The 20,449-nt window shown below is 39.8% G+C and overlaps 1 pseudogene; it reads left to right on the top strand.

The window, feature by feature from the left end:
- Positions 1-20,212, top strand: part of LOC118828303 — a 29,375-nt pseudogene extending 9,163 nt beyond the window's left edge.
- The last annotated feature ends 237 nt before the right edge of the window (positions 20,213-20,449 follow it).

Raw genomic sequence — 20,449 nt, 5'->3', positions numbered from 1 at the left:
GGGGTTTTTTCCCCTCTTTGCCTTTTTATGTCCCTCTTGAGTTTCGTGTTTGAGTTCTGGCCTTTTCATCAGGAAGGTCTGGAATTCCCTTATTTTTTTGAACGTCTATCACCTTGCCTGAAAAATTATGCTCAGTCTTGCTGGGTAGTTGATCCTTGGTTGTAGTCCCAGCTCCTTTGCCCTTTGGAATATCATATTCCAATTTCTCCTGTCATTTAATGTAGAAGCTGAGAGATCCTGCGTGATCCTGAAATTTGGCTATAATATTTCTTGGTGTTTTCAGTTTGGGATCTCTTTCAGGCGGTGATCGGTGGATTCTTTCAATGATTATTTTGCCCTCTAGTTCTAGGACCTCTGGGCAGTTATCTTTGATAATTTCTTGGAAGATCCTGTCAAAGATCTTTTTTTCATTGTGGATTTCTGGTAGACCAATAATTCTTAAATTGTCTCTCCTGGATCTATTTTCCAGGTCAGTTGTTTTCCCAATCAGATATTTCACATTTTTTTTTCTATTTTTTCATTCTTTACATTTTGTTTTACTACTTCTTGATGCCTCATAGAGTCATTAGTTTCCACTTGCTCAACTCTAATTTTTAATGAGTTGCTGTCTTCATTTTGCTTTTGAGTCTCCTTTCTAATTGGTTGATATTACCTCTCAGGGTGTCATTTTCTCTATTTAGATTCTGAATCTCCATAGCCATTTTGTCAAACTTATTCTTTAGGGACTTGATTTCATCAGTGGATATTTTTTTCCATTTTTTTCATTTTTTTTCTTTCACCTCCCTAATTTGATTTTTAAAATCCTCCTTTAGCTCTTCTAGTAATGCTTTTTGGTCTTGAGACCAGTTCACATTACCTCTCCAAGCCTACAGATTCGTTCCTTTGGCCTTTCAGACTCTCCTGGCTTGGAAATTTCCCCCACTCAGACTGCTCGCGGTTTCTAACTCTCTCAAATCTGCTCAGATTCTCTTTTTTATGGGAATCTCACAGAACTTGTGAGAGAGCTCCAGAAGATGCTGTTTTCATGCAGCCATCTTGGCTCTGCCCCTTGAGATATGTCTAGGAGGAAATTCAATCATCCCTACTTAAAATACTCATTCCCCACCATAGGAAGAAAAGGTATATTTAATGTGCCTGATTATTTCTGCTGCCTGAGGAATGAATAGATCCTGCCAACAGGTAGGGCCCTCCAGTCTTTGTTGAATCAGAGTGGAGAATGTTTTCCTTGCACATTCCTTCAAAGGAGAACACAGAAATCCTCTGTGTGCAGCCCCAGTTCTTGCATGTAATCTTAAATGTACCTGGCTGAAAGCAAGGCCAGCCTCAAGAGGAACCAGCAATTTCTGAACTCAGACCTCTAGATCTCAAAGCCTTTGAAGGTAGCCTGGGATGGTAGAAAAGGCATTGAACTTGCTATTAGAAAGGCCTGGGTTTGACATTCCTAGCTTTGTCCCTTGGGCAAGTATGATCACCTCTGTGGACTTTAGTTTCCTAGGTCTGTATGACAACATTATCAATTATTGTCCTATCTGCCTCACAGAGTTGTGAGAAGAGATTAGTTGAGTTTAACATGTGAAAACAAAAATATGCTCTCATTTTGACCTAGTAGATTTCCTAACTGATATTTTTATCATGTTCTCCCCAGACATACCTTGATCTTTGGGGCCTCAGTGTTCTCATCTGTAAAATTACAATTGGTTTAGAAAAGGAGTTCTTCATCTTGGTACCATGACTTCCCAATGGGTCCATAGATAATATTTCAGAGGTTCTGTGAGCTCAGATGTGAAAAATGACATCCTTTATTTTATTCTAATTATGTTTTTCCAGTTGTAATCCTGTTTTATTCTAAAAATGTCATTCAGAGGAGCTCATACGCTTCACAAGGATATTAAAAGCTTCCATAACAAGAAAAGGGTTAAGAACCTGTGGTTTAAATGATCCCTAAGGTTGCTTCTGGATGTATAACCATGATCCAGTGATACTGATTTGTAGGATTTCTATTGGAATCAGGATTCTATTGGAACCAGAATTTCAGTGATAGCATTGTCTCTGTTTCCCAACTCTGCTATTCCCAAAGTTGTAGATGAATAATAATAATAATAATGATAATAATAGCATGTATATTGTGATTTGAGGTTTGCTCAGTATTTTACAAACACTATCTAGTTATTCTCACAAAACCCTTAAAATTAGGTGTTATTATTATCCTCAGTTTACAGATGAGGAGACTGAGGCAGACAGAGGTTAAGGGACTTCCTGGAGTCACATAGCTATGAGGTATCTGAAGCTGGATTTTGGGTAAGGTCTTCTTGATCCCAGGTCCAGTGCTGTGTCCACTATGGCACCCAGCTATGAAATATTGGATCAACCTCTCAGAAAGGCTGGGGATACTGCCCCAAGGTCATATACTGTACCTCATTAGCCAGTCTTCTGACTGCTAGCCCAAGGAACGGAATGAAATTTTAGCCTTTTGAACCGTCTATAGCTTGGATTGGGTTCATGGATTGCATCATCCTTCTCTGTAATAAATGTCAGAAATGTGTTGAAGGAGATGATAATGGATTGAGAACTTCTCCAATAAGGTCAGCAATAGTAATCTAAGCTGTTTATCACCTAATTCAGTGATGACCCTCTCACCAATGCCCACCTCTCTTTCCACAGCTAGCTAAAAAGTATGGCCCAGTGTTCACTCTGAAGTTGGGTGTTGAGCGTATTGTCGTGTTACATGGGTACCAGGCAGTGAAAGAAGCTCTGATTGATCATGGGGACAAGTTTGCTGACAGAGCACAGAAACCGATGTTCAATGCGGTTAACCAAGGATCAGGTAAGTTTCTGCTTGGTGTAGAGGAAGAAGAGAAAGACAAGAATAGGGAAAAGAATAGTATTCTGAGAAATTGGTGGACCCACTTTCAAACCAAAGCCACCAAAGCAGTGGCATGCTGGGTAGGATGTAATGAGCGGTATGGAAGCCGTTTGTCTTTTCTCCATGGTGGCAAGTGAGTAATGTCATGTTTTATGTTATAGCCAGTTAAAGTAGGAAGAAAGAGACTAAGGGAAAAATAAAAAGAGACAGACAGAGACAGATACACACTCAGAGAGAAAGAGACAGAGATAGAAAGGGAGAGAAAAGGAAAGAAAGAAAAGAGGGGAGAGAGAGAAAGAAAAGAAAGAAGAGAGAGAAAGGAAGGAAGAACGAGAGTGAAAATAAGGAAGAAAAGCAGAAAGAGAAAAAGAATGGAAAGATTGAACCAAGGAAAGAAAGAATGAAAGAGGGAAAAAGAGAGAAGGGAAGAGAGAAAGAGAATGATGTTGGGATGTAAGTGTCCTGGAGGGAGAAGAGAGATGTCCTTCTCCCATCCATCTATCCTTTACAGTTTCCTGTAATCATTTACCCCTCAGGTGTGACATTTATCTTCAAAGATCCATTACTCTAGTTCATGTTCCAGTTGGTTGAGGTTTTTCCTTGCTTTTCAGAGATCCAGTGTTCAGCTGTTTAGCACCTACATTAGTGTCTTCTTACTGGAACCTGACTACAAGTTTATGTAGCCTGGGATTCCTAGGAACATGTTTTCTGGCAATCTGAGTAGTGTCTCCTCCATATACTATATGAATATATCATTAGGAGACAATGTCAGATGTCTGCTAAAATCTGTGTCTAGTCTGGCAGGACATTGTCTAGATCTACTAGTCTGATACTAACATAAAAAAACAAATTAGATTAGGCTAGCGAGACCTATTCTTGAAGAACCCATACTGACCCATAAGTGACCACCTTTTTAAGTGTTTACAAATCAACTTCTCTTGAGAGTAGTAAGAAAGAGAGTAACTGAGACAAGACCCCACACTGTGTACGCCATTAATACCTTTGACTTGCCTTGTACTTATTGTTGGGCATAGCAGAAAAGGGTCAATGGCAGCCAATAGATGTACAAGGTTAGAAAATTTGGCAGAAAATGGATGAAATGAAGCTGGTGGTCAGCGATTTGCTACCTGCCACCAATAACAGGCAAATCAAAGTTGCTTCAGTCTGCAAGGATAATTATCATCCAAAATGTCAAGCTTTTGAAGGCCAAAGAAGGTGTAGTATAGGCAACTGTGGATTGGAATCCATATGAAAGAAAGGTATCTATACTTTTTGAAATAGTCTTAAAAATTATAATAATCTGGCTACTTCTGGAATAGGTCACCTTGCTTGGGCTACTAGAGCTAAAATTAGGACCCAAATACCTCTCTCATGGTATTCTACAAGCTACATCCTGGCAAAAGTCTCTGACAATATTTTTGATTACCACCCTTGATAACCTGACTAGAAGGCAATTTCTCTTTTTACAGAAAATGTCGAACACTTGGGGTAGGGATATTTGAGTAAACCAAGGTGGGAAATGAATGAATCAACAATAACAATAAGGCAGCTAACAGATACAGTACCTACTATGTGCCAGGCACTTTGTTAAGTGCTTTATAAATATCATCTCACAGGGGCAGCTAGGTTGTGCAATGAGTAGAGCACTGGCCCTGGAGTCAGGAGGACCTGAGTTCAAATCCGGCCTCAAACACTTGACACATGTACTAACTGTGTGACCTTGGGCAAGTCACTTAACCCCAATTGCCCTGCCAAAAAGCAAATAAATAAATAAATAAATAAATAAATATCATCTCACTTGATCTTTGCAACTGCTCCAGGAGGTGTGTGCTATTGTTATTCTTCATTTTGCAGGTGAGGAAACTGAGGCAAAAAGAAGTTAAGTGACTAGCTCAGCTAGTAAGTATCTAAGGCTAGATTTGAACTCAGATGTCTTGACTGCAGGCCTAGTGTTCTATCCTTTGTGCCACGTAGCTGCTTTGGTTATTAGGCAGTAGTTTATCTGAACAAAAGATCTGGGAAATCTCAATTGATTGCGGGCTTGACATAAATGAGCAGCACAAAATGGTAGCCCATGGAGGCCCATAATGACCTCCTATAAAAGGTGGGATTTGAGGTGAGTATTAAAGGAGATCAAAGATACTAGGAGGAAGGAGAGCATTAAAGCCATGGGGGAAGGAAAAAGGGAATAAGAAAGTCAACGTGAAGGTACTGAAATGGAAAGTGGAGTTCCATGTGGGAGGACCTGGAACATAGAGTTTGTAGAAGGGAGTGAGATGGAGGAAGATCTGCACCTATCATGTGCTGAGCAGTGGGTGAGGTGTTGGGAGATGGAAAGACAAACATGAATATAGTCAGTTCCCTCTAGGGGTTTACAGTTGGATGGGGTGGGGAAGAGACAACATGTACATTTTCACATATATATGGATAGATATATATACACACATACATATGTGTATATATATATACACACATACATATGTGTATATATATATACACACACATACATATGTGTATATATATATATACATAGTATATATATATTATATATATATATTTTTAGACACTATGCATACATACTGTGCACACAGACACACACAGAGACACAAAATAGATGCAAGGAGAGGACAGTAGCAACTATGGAGATCTGCTAACATCTGATTCTACAATGTGGCACTTTAGCTGAGCTGATTCTGGGGCATGATTCCAGGGCAGCGCACCATATATGAGGAACACCCAAATGCCTTGTTCACCCTAGTGTGCTTGGAGGGGAATAATGTGCAGTAAGTTTGAAAGGGTAGGTTGTGGCCAGGTTGCGAAGCCTTGTAAAAACCTAATAGAAGTTTATGCCTTTGCTCCTTAATGTGATAGGGAACCAAAGAATTTGTTGAATAGGGTCATGATATGTTCAGCTTCTCACTTGAGAAAAATCACTTTGTTTATTGTCTTTCACGCTGGAAGAGAACCAAAACGATATCACTATGTCAGGGTCAAGGTACAGTGTGTCTGACTGTGGCTCATCAGTCCAGTTACTCTGGTAGCTAGGTGAAGGATGAATTGAAGAGAGTAGACTGGAGGCAGAAATATTGCAATATTCCAGGCAAAGCAGTGATTAAGTCGTGGACTAGAGTGGTGGATACATGAGTGAAGGCAGGGGAACAGTTGTGAAAGCTGATGTAGGGGTAACTAGGTGTCTCCTTGGATAGATCCCTTGTTTGGGAGTTAGGAGAACCTTAGTTCAATTCTGGCTTCAGACACTTGCCACTTCCTAGCTGTGTGACCCTGGGCAACTCACTTCACCCCAGTTGCCTCACCTAAAAAAAAATGAAAGAACGCTGTTGCAGAGATAGGAAAGCTTAGACAACTAATTAGATGTGAGGGTAAGGGAAGAATTAGGAATCAAGGACCCAATGAGATTGCTAACCTGAATGATTGGAAGGGTGGTGGTTCCCTCAACAGGAATACAGCACAAAAGAAGGGGAGTTTTGGGTGAGGAAGATAGTAAATTCAACTGTGAATGTGATGAATTTGAGATGTCTATAAGAAGTAAAGAAATGGGAGTGTGAAGGGTAGTGTTTTTCCTGTTATTTTCCTTTCATTTCATCATCTGATGTGGCAAGAATCCAGGATTTTGGTTAGAATTCCTGAGTCCTAGGCTTAGTGTGATATTTAACTATTCCTTGCTTCAGGTGAGTCACTTAATCTTTCTCCAATTTTTTATATATAAAATGAGAGGAGAGGACTGGACAATTTCTAAGATCCCTTGCCTGTATCAGTGTATGATTCAGGTAAATCAGATACAGAACAATGGCAGAAGTTAAAATTTCCTGAAAAATTTTTTCTAAACCCCTTTTTTTACATCTTCACCTACGCTGAAACGTTCTTGGTTTTCTTTCTTTTTTTTGAAGGTATTCTGAGGCAGAGTAGGAGTTACTTAAGGTCCAGTGTTTTTTGTTCTATGAAATTAGGAGTATGTGTCAGTGAATGTATATTGATTAGCAGAATGAGCAGAGAGCAGAAGCCCTTTGTTGGGGATCTCAACTTTGCCACAGATCCTAGGAGGTCTCACTGTGTTAGCTTCTACTTTTTCAGGGAGGTATTTAATGAAACCAACGTGAATTAAAGTCCATTCCAAGGAATATGAATCACTTTCTTGTCTGAGGTTTTCTTTAAGCAGGATCTTGAAACAGAGGGTGAAGAGTTTGATCCTGATAAAGGTACTTTGAAAACAAGATTGCCAGCAAATATAGTTTGTGATTTAAGGGTAATTCGGTGAAGTCCTCAAAGGTGATATCTGGAGTTAGGAAGGTGTGATGTATTCAGGGAAGGAAGGACATGACATTTTAATGTCAGTAGGTATTTATCATACATGTACCATAACTGTATGTGTACATCTTTACCATTGCTCAAATTAACTACCAGTCTTTGTGTTATTGTATTTTCTTCTGACTCAACAATCCTTTCCCCACAAACAACATTCCTACATAGTACCTATCCTTAGGAAAAAAAGGAAGCTCAGAAAAGCCATCTAATGTAAGGATTGCTAGTGAGCTTAGGTAACTTTCCATTCTTATTGAGAGTACCTCTTGTCACTCAGCCATTTCAGTCCTGTCTAACTCTTTGTGACCTCATTTGGGGTCTTCTTGGCAAAGATACTAGAACAGTTTGCCATTCCCTTCTCCAGATCATTTCACAGATGAAGAAGTGAGGCAGACAGGGTTAATTGACTTGTTCAGGGTCATGTAAATACTAAGTGTCTGAGGTTGGATTTGAACTCATGAAGATGAGTCTTCCTTACTCCAGGCCCTATTCTCCATCCAATCCACCACCTAGTAAGCCATACAAAGACAAGAAGGAGAGACTCTCACTCTTTGGTCCCTGTGTGAAGTAGGGAGACTAGCACTTCAAGGCATTGTAATCCTTTAGGTTCTTTGGGTCAAAAGATACAGAGATACAAACTAACTAACCCTACAAACATTCAGGGTCTCCAAAATAGGTCTTTATCCTGGCCTGCCTCTTTGTAGCCACTACATTTCCAGGAGGAGGATGTGGGTGTAGGGCCACCTGATGTTTCTGACCATGGGGAAGAGAGAATGATGTGTGGGATGGGGCAGGAGAGGGTATTGATAGAGGAAAAAGCAAACTGACACCTGTGCTATTTCATTCTATTCTGCTAGGAGAAGGGGTGTGGGCCAAAGGCCCTGGGAATAGACTTTTTTTACATGGATTATAAGGAACTTTGGAGTCTCAGGCTTTTCTTCTTTCTGCTCCCCTTCATAGGCATTATTGTGAGCAATGGAGAGGCATGGAAACAAATCCGGTGCTTCTCCCTCATGACCCTGAGGAATTTTGGGATGGGGAAGAAGAGCATTGAAGAGCGTGTCCAAGAAGAGGCCGGGTACCTTGTGGAGGAGTTAAAAAAAACGAAAGGTTGGTGTGTTTTTACTTTGTTACCACTGACCTTAGAAAAATCCATTCTGTCCCTGTTAACTTCTGCAGACTGAGGTTGGTCCAAGAAGTTACTTTAGTCTGAAACCACCATGTTTGCACTTTGGGTCCATCCTGGAATATGCCCATAACCATGTGCTCATTCCTAGAAGCCCTGAAGGACGACAGCTGAAGAGAGAAGAGATGGGAGGAAGTACAGCTCTGCTAATGAGTTCATGCTAATCTTGTGGCGAGGAGCATTTGGGGGATGACTTTCTGTGTTTTTATCCTTTTCAGATGGAGCAGAGCTCACAAGAACGTAGCTGCACCAGTTCTGTTACCTCTGGTCAACAGTTCTAGGGGGAGAAGGCATTGCTTTAGGATCATTTTTAGGAATCCAGGGATTTTCTTGATATTTTGGTGACTAGTTGAAGGAAGGGAAGCAGAGCTGAGAACATTGCTAGGAAGGCAGTGAGCTGACTCAGCAAGTTCTCTTGGAAGCTCTTTCCCTTCAGGCTTCCTCCTCCTCCCTTATCTGAGGTATCTAGTGGAGGGTTTGTCTTCCTTCTATGAAATCTGAAACTTAGAGGGGCCACAGGGCCCTGGAGGAGGGCATGAATAGAGATGCTAATGCCATAAATTCAATGGAATAACTACTTTTAAACCATAAAAGACAAAGTCTATGTATAGTGTGTGTGTGTGTATGTGTGCGCGCGCGTGTGTGTGTGTTTGTGTCTATGTGTGTGTTTGTGTCTGTGTGTCTTTATGTGGGTGTGTCTCTGTGGGTGTGTCTGTGTCTGTGTGTTTTTGGTGGCAGTAATTCGGTAGTAATAGGGTACTGTCAGATGTTACTCCTGGGGTGGAGCCAAGATCGCAGTGTGAAAACAGCGTCTTACCGGAGCTCTCTCACAAGTTCTGTCAGATTCCTATAAAAAAGCGAGTCTGAGCAGATTTGAGAGTTAGACCGCGAGCAGTCTGAGTAAGGCAAATTTCCAAGCCAGGAGAGTCTGAAAAGCCGAAGGGACAAGTCTGTAGACTGGGAGAGCGCTCGGCATGCAGAGCTGCTCCAGACAGCACCAAAGCGGAAGCAGCCGCCTGGGAAACCCATGTGGGAGACAGGCTGGGACAAACCTGGGCACCCCAAACCGGTGGAGATCCCCAGACCTCCCAACACAGGACATATACCAGTCATGGCAACCTACCATTGCCACCTTGACATCATCACTCCTTTGACAGCTCAGGACTCTGAACCTAAGAGCATTTGGCATAGCAAGGCTTCAAGTCCAGTGCTTGCAACCCTCATTATGGGATTACTGATTGAAATAAAATGAAATATAATTTAAAACAGACATGAAGAAGTCTGAAAGCAAAAGCTGGTTATGGTGAGGTGATGAATAGCAATTAAGAAAAGGGAAGTGATACAGTATGGTAGGAAGAGCAGTGTATCTGGGGCCGGGAGAGAATTTGGGTTGAATTCCACTTCTTGTGCCTTCCTAGTTGTGGCATAAATTAGCTAATGGTCTTGAGCCTCAGCAACCTCATCTATAAAATGGAAATTATGCTATTTGCCCTTAGTATACTTGTGTGGATCAAATCAGATGCTTCATAAAGGCTGCTTTGTGTTCAACCTGACTGCATCAAATAACTGTCGGCTACAATGTAAGCTAGAGGGGAAAGTAGAAGTCAGGTCCTACCTAAAGGCAAGCTTTCCTTTTGATCACAATGGCAGCATTAAAGTCTTTATCTCTCTCTCTCTCTCTCTCTCTCCTTTAGGATTGCCATGTGACCCTACGTTCATCCTTGGGTGTGCTCCCTGCAATGTAATCTGCTCTATCGTTTTCCAGAAACATTTTGAATATAGAGACCAGAAATTTCTATTTTTAATGAAGATGTTAAATGAAAATATTAAGATCGTAAGTTCCCCGTGGTTTCAGGTGAGAGCAATGTTCTCTCCTTTTGGAGCTCAGAATATTTTTTTCTTTACTTCAAAGAAACTACTGCAAGGAGTTAGTCTAGAGTTCATCATGCATTCCATTGGCAGGTACAAAAGTGTCACACTGGGATGTGTTCACATTTTCTTCTTTATTGACAAGCACTAAAGATGGAGAAGGTCACCCTGATATGGTCTGATTGGAGGGACATTACAAGGCCCCTCCTTGGGGTAGTTCACCCACTGCTCACAGAGACTGAATGTTAAAATTCATGTTACTTTAGAGAAGCTGACTTTTCCCTTGAGCATCTGGGTCTGAATCAGTTCAGCAGATGAGCTAGCTGTACCAATGGAAGGAGGTAGGCAGAGCTCCTAGAAGACCTCATAATGAGAAAGGATGGCAACTTTTCTGTAGGAAGTAAGAATTGAGAATGAAGGCCAAGGTAGGCTCAGGCAACCAAGGAACAGAATACTTAATTATGTTTAGGGAGTTTGTATAGAAAATGATGAGAAAAGTCACTATTTTACAAAGGCCATTTTCCTATACTTACTCAGCCCTCTTCTGAACATTATCCAAATGTTAGAGTAGAAAATTATTTTCTCTTTCTAATAAAGCATGATATCAAACTCTTCTTTTTAGGTCTACAATTCTTTTCCTTCTCTAGTATATTATCTCCCTGGATCTCATCACAAAGCAATTAAAAATACTCATTCACTACATAAATTTATTTTGGAAGAAGTGAAGGAACACCAAAGGACACTGGACCCCAGTAATCCTCGGGACTTCATTGACTGTTTCCTGATCAATGCAGGTACAGTGTGAGCAGTTTTTTGGAATCTCCGTTCTTGTACGTGAAATGGCTTGTGTATTCAGAGGCTGACATTTTCACAAATGAATAACAGTAAATAACCATATTAATTGTAATGTGCTCAGAGCACTATACAGGGCAGATTGGAGAATTAGAAGACATGGTCCTAGCCCTAATGGAATTCCTAAGCCAACAGAAAGAAGGAAGCACATGTAAAGACAAGAGAATATTTATCAGGAATGTGTAGGGAAAGACCAAATAGATTATAAATTGAAGACTTAATTGATGAAGGAATTTGGCATTAGCAAGAAATATAATATTTGGGGAGGGGATAATATAAAACTTCCTTCTAGAAGAGTTAGGTTTTGTTCTGGGTCTTGAAGAAGGTCCTAGAGCTAGGCAGTGAGGACTGGGCAGGACATTTCAGGACTCTGGAAAGAAAGGAGGGTATAGGGAACTTCAGTCTGAGCTGCCTGATTGGAGTGGAGGGGTTGCTATGGTAGGTATTCGTGGGGAGGACGGTTGGTTTTACAGTCAAGATGGTGGAGTTAGAGGTTCCTCACTTTCCATCCCCTTCACAAACAACAAAGGAAAGCAAAAGGGAAGGAAATCATTGAAAACTTACATAAAGAAAAAAAATCTCTGAAATTAGAATGTAAACTAAAACAAACAAAACTCTAATGTAATCCTCATGGAGTAAATGATACTTTGAAAATACCAGAAATGTGGTAAAAGGTAAAAGATATGCTGATGGACATCCTGAAATGGGTCAATGACCCACTTAAAGGGATGAAATGTACTCTTAGGTCACCACTTATGCTTTTCTTGCCATACCAGCCAGAAGACACATTAATTCAAAGTATAATGCATTTAATTTAGCAATATAGCAACATAACTGATAAGGAAATCCCTCTTTCCCTAGGCTATCTACATAAGGGTGTATTCTTCAATAGATTCCCGACCCATTAGTAGATGAGGGAATGTGGGAGAGGGCAAATATGTAGACTAGAGCAAGAGATTTTTAGGATAATTAACATAGCCTCGTAATGCTCTCAGATCAGTTTATATCTCAAGAATGCCATATGTTCTTTCCCCCTCATCATCCACAGTGGGAGTAGGCCTTGGTGGACTTGAACTTGAATTATGTTCTCCAGCACCTGCCTGGTAGTCCTATGTTTTTACCTTTCTTACCTTTATTCCATAGGGTGTGTGTTATATATTCAATTTCTGACCTCAGTGGTGACTTTTCCTCAATACCAACACCACATGGTCAGGGGCAACGCCTTTAGCATCTCAATTTTCTCATTAGTAAAATGATAATAATAATGCACTACCTCCATCACAGTATTTTGATGAGCACAAAATGGGAAAATGTACATGGATCCCTTTTGTATAAATTGTTATGTTTATGTAAGTTGATAATTTTTTTCCTTCCTCATTTGCTAAACTAATAAATCCTGTTTACCTCGCTAAACTTATATAGAATTTGTCTCATATATCTCTAAATTCATAACAGGAATTATTAGCTTCATAAATCAGGAGGAAAATACAATGGCTTATGTTTCTATAGTCCTTGTGCATTTGTTTTGTCATTTCTGTCATGTCCAACTCTCATGATTCCATTTTGTGTTTTCTTGACAATGATACTGGAGTGATTTTCCATTTCCTTCTCCAGCTCATTTTACAGATGAGGAAACTGTGGCAAATAGGGTTATATAACTTGTTCAGGGCCACACAGCCAGTAAATTTCTGAAGCCAAATTTCACCCTAGGAATATTGAGTCTTCCTGACTCAAGGTCCAACACTCAATCCACTGCCCCACCTAGCTGCTTGTATATATCCACAGATATTATTGGTATATAATATAAAGGTATAGATATCTTGAAAGATAGCCTGATACAATATAGTTGTTTCAAACATGAATAGAAATGGATCCTAGTGGACATCATATTGACATAGAAAACCCACAAATTAAGATCATTGATGTTGTTTTGTGTACTTATTTTGCTAAATATTTCCAAATTACATTTTAATCTGGTTTGTTTCCCACACAGTTTTGCTGGTTTCTTGTGGCCTGAGGGTTGAGAATTTGACACTACTGATATAGGAGAGAAAGGGCTGGCCTCAGAGCCAGGCAAAACTGAGTTTAAGTCCCCTCTCTGACACAAAATGTCTATGTGATCCTGGACAGGTCACTTAACCTTAGAGTGCCCTAGGGCTAGGCAACTCTCTTGAGACTTTAATTTTTTCATATAAAGGGCAGACTTGAATTGACAGAGAGCATTTTATTTTAACCTGGAAATTCCTTGTGCCTGTGAAAAGGCAGGTGTTGTCTCTTTCTCTCTGTGTGTGTGTGTGTGTGTGTGTGTCTGTCTGTCTGTCTCTCTTTGTCCCCTTTGTCACATAGACAAAGGCCAAACTGCCTTGATAACTGCCAGCTTTTTCTTCCATTTTAGATTGTGTTGCTCAAACTTTATTTATAGGATCATAGATTTGAAACTGAAAGGGATCTTGGAGGTCATTGAATCCAACCCCCTCATTTTAAAGATGAGGAAACTAAAATATAAAATGATTAAATGACTTGCCCAATATCAAGATCAGAGGTGGCTGGGGGTGGGGGCAGTTAGGTGACACAGTGAATAGAGCACTGTGACTTTAGGAGCATCTGGGTTCAAATCTGGCCTCAGACACTTACTAGCTGTGTGACCTTGGCCCAGTCACTTAACCCTGATTTCTTCCATCCCCAGTTACTTTTTTAAATGTGAACTGGGATTCAAACCAAGGTCTTTTGCCTTCATATCCATCACACTTTCCATTATCCCCTGCTGTGCCCATTACTTTTCAATTAATTATCCCAAATTATTCCTAGGAAAAGCAACAACCGCATTCTGAATTTCCCATTGACAACTTGCTCCGTACTGCTGTTGATCTATTTGGTGCAGGAACAGAGACAACAAGCACCACCCTGAGATATGGACTCCTGCTTCTCCTGAAACACCCTGAGATAACAGGTAGGATTTCAGGCAAATATAGGCAATAATAAAAAGCCATAACTTAGTCAACATGAAAGAGGTTCTTGTTCTTTTAAGACTTTGCTTGGAAAATTTTCTGTTGTCATTTTCATATATTGAAGTCATTATAGGTTCAAGTTTACTTATTCCTCCTCCTCCAGTACTAGCTGCCCCCTGCTTCATTAAGTGGTATGTAATTGTGTGTTATTATTACAGACAGGCATGGAGATAGTGATAGGGGTAGAGATTATAACCGGTGATAGAACTGGGAGGAACTGAGTGATTGAGAGGCAGTGTTTCCTGATTTCTCATTGATCCTGCCTGACCACAGGAGGAGCTGATGCACCTAGATTCTTGTCACTCATAGAACGGGGTAGGACAGTGCCTTGGGCCTATGATTGGTCACACTGAGTTCTGGAACAGGTCCAGACTGAGATCCTTCCTCACTTCCTCAATGAAGTGCTGCTTGTCCTCTTTTTTTAAGGATGACTTGAGCCTGTCCTGAGGACATGGCACATAGGTACCTGAACGGATTCTCTGGTTTAGACTAAAATGGAATTTTCATCTATCTATCAATATCTATGCATCTATGAGAATGTGAGAGTCAAATCCATTATTTTCCAGTGTAGCTCTTGGTGCAAATTCAGAGAAAATATAAGAGAAGGTATTTTTTGTCTATACTTTTCAGATCAATTTTCATTCACGTATTGACAGGAAAAATGCATGAAGAGATTGATCGTGTGATTGGCCGAAATTGAAGTCCCTGCATGGAGGACAGAAACAAGATGCCTTACACCAATGCTGTGATACATGAGATCCAGCGCTACATTGACCTGGTTCCCACCAGCCTGCCCCATGCAGTGTCAGAAGATGTCCAATTTAGACAATATCTTATCCCGAAGGTCAGAAGTATTTTTCATTTTAGCACAAGATTTTGCACACTCTTCCATTGAATTGCAGAATCTTAGAGTTAGAAGGAACCTCAGGTCAAACTACATCCCTGAGAAGTGGTCACAATAGTTCAGAATTTGAAGTGATTTCAGTGGTCATATGTCCATCCCCAATCTGAAAAAGAATTCCATCTTCAGTATGTTCACACTCTGGTCATCCAATCTTTGTTTAAAGACTGTCCATCAAGGGGGGCCACTTAATGGAATGCTGTAGCATATGATTCTGATCAGCCCTGAAACTTATTTGAAGTACGTTTCCTTTCTTGCCTTTGGCCTAAGTTTGCAGTTTTGTAACTTTATTGCTCTTGGTTTTGTTCTCTGGAGCAAAACAGAACAAAGTTACTCTCTCTTTCTAGTAACAGTCCATAAAACACTTGAAATCAGCTAGTACGTCTCCTGTTCTATTATGTCTTCTAAATATCCCCATTTCCTTCAACCCATCCTCAAATGGCACTGACTCGTCATTCTTACCATCTTGTTGCCCTTCTTTGAGTGACCTCCAGCTCTTCAATGTCCTCCTAAAATATGACTCTGAGAGTGAATACAGTCCTCATTTGTGATCTGGTGAGATCATCGTACAACAGTGTTTACTTCCAAGCTGCCATTGAGCATTCAGTCATTATCTCTTGTATGTAGTCAGTCAATCTAAGTTTAAATCCACTTAATTATACAATAGTATAACTTGTATATTTTCATCTTTTTGAGAACATAAAAATCTTTATCAAATTCTTTGCTAAAATCTCAGCAAACTGTACGTACAGCATTCTCCTGATCTAACATTCTTTTAATACCTGCAAAAAAAGAAATAGTGTTGATGCCTCTCTAGACCTTTGTGATCACCACTTCCTTATCTAGAGTCACTTCCTTATTCCTTCCTTATTTAGATTAATTATCTCTTTAGAAAAATATTCTAGACTGTGAAGCGCAGTTTTTTCACTTTATTTTTCTTGCGCAGGTGCATAGGTGCTCTCTCATTTTCTCCTTACTTCTCTGGGTATTAAATCCCTATAAGCCATCTTGATTTATTTATTCTATCCTTTCAGTTCAAAAATCATTCCCTTGGTCTGACAAAAAAAAAAACAGAATCAAAAGAAAAATTGATAAGTTTTGTATCTTCTCATTTGTCATCCCCATCCTATAACCCTCTCGGGTGTGGAATTGTCCTTTCTTTAATCCTCCTCTTTTCCACAATATAGTTTTTACAAATCCCTTCTTGTTCCTCTTGGTTAGCCTCACCAGCCTCTGTTCATTCTGGGCTTCACCACTTCTGTCATTCTTATGGAACTGTGATGTGCTTCTTTTACTCATCCTTGTCTTTGAAAAATCTAAGTTGTGTGGTGAGTTCCCTGTAATAACACTAGCTATTGTTTATAAAGGACTTTGAGGTTTGCTTTACATAGATTATCTCATTTAATCTTTACAACATCTCTGTAGGAGTTTACGCCATTATTATCCCCATTTTACAGGTGCGTAAACTCAGAGAGACCACCTGGCTTCCCTAGGGTCATGCAGCTAGCAAGTGTCTGAGTGAGGAGTTGTACTAAGGTCTTTCTGTTTTCAGGTCTTGCAATCTCCCCACTGCACCACCTGACTACCTTATCCACATTGTTACCTTTAGAGAATCGTCCTTTTTCTTGCATTATCAGAAGTATCTTTCTTTGTGTGTTCAGAAACCAACTCTTGTCTTTCTTGGTGATAATAATAATAACTAGTGTTAAGGTTTGTGAAGCATTTTACAAATATTATCTCTTCTTGTCCTCCAAACAACCCTGAAATGTAGGCACTATTGTTATTGTCATTTTACAGATGAGGAAACTGAGTCTGAGATAGATTAAGTGATTTGACCAGGGTCACACAACTAGTGCCTATTCGAGGTCAGATCAGGTCTTCCTGACTCCAAGTCCTATTCTCTATACATTGGATGACTTATTCCCTCTGTTATGCACTCTAAGATGGACTTGTTACTTTCCACAATATTCCCATCATTACCATCCATAGTGTGCACCAAAAGAGTGTCAAGTGTGATAGCATCCCCTGCAACACAGCATGATCCCTTCAGAGGAATAATGTTGTGCCACAGGGGTTCTACAGATCTCTATTCACATTGTTGTTGTCCAAGTTCCTCTCAGATGGTGAGGATTGAATCAAAAAAAGAATTTCCTTCTTTGGTTCGGCTACCTTTGCAGGACAAAATTACTAAGAAAAGTCAGGGAAAAGAAAGGAAACTTAAAGAAAGGAATGAATAATTGAAATGTTTCATCACTGCTCTACTGCGTCTAACACCCAGGGCTTATAATCTGTTTTCTGCATTCCTTGTCCATTTCTTCTCTCTGTCCAAGTGGCATGTAGAATAAACTGTTATCACAATGTCACCCTTGATGTTGCCTCCACTTCTCTTTACCTAGATGCTTCTCATAATTCTTCTTTCCTCTTCTTCCTATACCTTCTTGATTTCTACTACGCCACTCTCTTTCCAATCCTATTTGTTTTGAATAAGATATGCTCTTTCGACAACTTCAGTCTTGTTAAGGATTTCCTACTAACAGGTCCTAGTTATAACTTTGAGGTCAAATTTGCTTCCTTGTCTTAAAATCTCCAATCCATTTTCTTTTATCAGCCATACTTTAAGTATTTAAAAACCCATTTTGACTATATTTGTGAGAAATAAAAAGAATAATCTTTTCAGCCTTTGTTAGGTAAGTCATTCCATTTCTGGCTAGGAGTCTGTCATTCCTAAATTTTAATTAAAATGTGGTCCAGAAATCCAAATCCCATTCTCAAATGCCCTCTTACAAGATACCCATTTCTGAAGTCTGCCTTTCCTTTCTGAATCTTTCGCTTTCAGTACTTCCATAATGAATACACTATCTTTACTACTAAGGTCTTTAGTGTTTTTTTGTCCTAAATGTCAAAACCTTTGGAAATGCTTCCCTGGTCCCTTATGGAAGTAGTATTTTTGCTCATGTGAATCACTAGAGGCAAGTAGTAGTCATCCTTCTTACCAAGTTTTGGGAGGTTCTCTGTTATGTGTTTGTTATGTAGTCTGAGAATATGGCAGTACTATCTATTTTTATCATTGTCAGCAAACAACTAGTTCAGTATCTTTCCACAAGGAGTCACCAGTCACTGTTCTTGCCTTCTTTCTCAATGTCTTACCGGATAACACCTGTGAAGCTCCTTTACCATGCTTTAGAACAGGAGCAAGTGCTTCTTCCTTAAAACCTGTGGTTTCTTCATCTTTAAGAAGAGCTACTGATTTGTTTATACTTATTATTCTTTGTGACATTCTTTTATTCTTCAACATCCTGACACAGGTCAGAATTCATTTCTCCCTCTTCAGATTATCTGGCACATATTTGAATTTATCCACTATTGGTGTGGTTATTGTCCAGCCAGGTGGCCCTTTCCTTCTTTGATAGATGTAATGGTCAAGTTATTTTCTTAACTTTTAGGAATCTGCGATCTGCCTCCTTGGGTCTTTTTCTCATCAGTACTTTTCTGCCCCTCAAGATATCAAAATTCAGTTTCATTTCTCACAATATTATTTCAGATTTTCTGATTTACTATCAGCACTGGAGTTTAAAAAATATTGGCTCTTTCCATACTGAAAAATGAGGTGTTTGGACTAGATGATAGTTCTAAGTTGTCTTTCAACTCTAACATTCCATGGGTTCTTATTTTCTAATAATTTGTGTGTATCTTCTCATTTCAGGAAACCACTGTAATACCATTACTGTCTTCTGTTCTCTATGATGAAGAAGAGTTCCCCAATCCACACAAGTTTGACCCAGGACACTTCCTGGATGAAAGTGGCAAGTTTAAAAAGAGTGACTATTTCATGCCTTTTTCAGCAGGTAAGGCATTCATCTAAAGGTGTGCATCAAAGATGGATTGATAACTCAGAGGACCTGTGTTTTGATCCTGCTTTGCTACTTATTAACTGTGTGACCTTGGTCAGATTATTTTATTTCTCTGGGCTTCAGTTACCTCATATACCTAATGATTGGGTTAGAATAGGTGACTCTTTGGTTCTTCCAAGTTGTAACACCTAGGAGCTAGGTGGAGACAGAATACATCATTCTTCCAATTCTCCTTGGGGTTCATCAACTAAATCAGTTGGATTTCGGGGTAGTTATCTGAGCTTATTCCAAATAAGTGTCAGGACTGAGATAGCTGCCACACTGTTCTGCATCCAGACCTACAAGTAAAGCTTCCTCCACCTCCCCATATTAAATACTATGCTCCCAGTCACCCTCAACCAGGAGCTACTTCTCAGATAAAGTCTTCCAGGCTTTTATGTTAGCATGGTACAATCTTGTATCTTTTCAGTCCAAGGAAGAGGACTGGGTTATCTTTGTAGGCCCATTACTCAAGTACCATTATGGCTAAGGACACTGAAGGTCTAAGCTTACATTTTTGATTTTGTAAAAATTTGACTCCTGACTAGGACACATAAGTATGGAACCTCCTTTCCTAGTTATGTAGATTTCAATGGGGATCTATTGGTACTGAATTATAGTTGATGGTCTGCTTGTCCTTTCCCCTTCAATTCTTGGGTGATCCTATTGGTTATTAGGTAATGGTGGTGATAGTTATGTCTCGGATCCAAAGGGAACGTTGATCCTTCTTCTGTCACCTTTCTGCATTGTAGTTACTCTGGGTGGTCATGAACTTATTCCTTTAGATTTTAAATGATCATGAACTTAGTCCTTCAGATTATAAATGAGTGGTTGTTTTCTCCCTGGGCAATGCTCCTTTCCTCTGAATATATATCCCAGGATTTGTTCTGGCTCAGGGAGAATAATTTAGAAAGAGGATCCTGGAGGTGTCTTTCCTCTCTGTTCAGGAGCAAGTAGCTCTTCAAAGGAGTCTAAAACCAGAGATGAAAAGATTGGGTGCAGAGTTTTATCTAATGCCGCTGAGTGTTAGTGGGCTCCCTATAAGTGTGAAAAAGTGGTCTAGATGAGTTGAAGTGTATGAATATTAAAACCTTGCATTTGTCTCTTTCAGGAAAAAGGATATGTGTTGGCGAGGGTCTGGCTCGGATGGAATTATTTCTGTTTTTTACTAGCATCTTGCAGAGTTTTACCTTGAAATCTATCATTGACCCAAAAAATATTGATACCTCCCCTATTTTCAGTGGACTTACCAAAATACCCTCCTTCTATGAGCTCTGCTTTCTACCTTACAAAAACATGTGAAGGACCACCCCTGGTTCCAAATGCTGTAGAGTCTCTTCCTGTGCTATGAAGAAGCTGCTTTGAAAGCCCTCTATCATTTCAGCTTACTATACCCTTCTTGCTTAATCTAATACTCCCAATTTTCCCCAACATTCCCCAGAAATTCCCTGTTCTTGGAATATCTCTTCTCTTCTCTTCCAGCTCCACTGATTGGAATCCTACCCATCCTTCAAATCACAGTTCTGATGCCCTATCCTTGTGACCTCTTTAGTACTTACA

This window comes from Trichosurus vulpecula, chromosome 8, assembly GCF_011100635.1.
Source record: "Trichosurus vulpecula isolate mTriVul1 chromosome 8, mTriVul1.pri, whole genome shotgun sequence".
Lineage (NCBI taxonomy): Eukaryota > Metazoa > Chordata > Mammalia > Diprotodontia > Phalangeridae > Trichosurus > Trichosurus vulpecula.
The sequence above is the reverse complement of the archived record's forward strand: the minus strand, read 5'-3'. Positions and strand labels throughout refer to the sequence as shown.